Below are 263 nucleotides of genomic sequence, written 5' to 3'. Positions count from 1 at the left end.
TGGCCTATAAGATAGGCCCGCGAGCAATCATCCATTTTCTTCGCCGGCCGCGGCGAGCCGTATGTTCCGCCTACCGTGTCGCCGCGCTCTGATATGCTCAACTATTTTAATTAATATCTCGAAATTTTACGTGGTTGTTTGAAAAATGACCTATACAATTTTTGTTCACTTTTATGTGTTCTACTTATATTTTTCTTTTGGTCCGTCTTATGCGGGACACCCTGTATATAATATAAAATATATATATTATATATAACTTTATA

Source organism: Odontomachus brunneus, unplaced genomic scaffold (genome assembly GCF_010583005.1).
Source record: "Odontomachus brunneus isolate Ranch 3 - 2012 unplaced genomic scaffold, Obru_v1 Obru_scaffold_317, whole genome shotgun sequence".
In the NCBI taxonomy this organism is placed as follows: Eukaryota; Metazoa; Arthropoda; class Insecta; order Hymenoptera; family Formicidae; genus Odontomachus; species Odontomachus brunneus.
Note: the sequence above shows the minus strand (reverse complement) of the source record.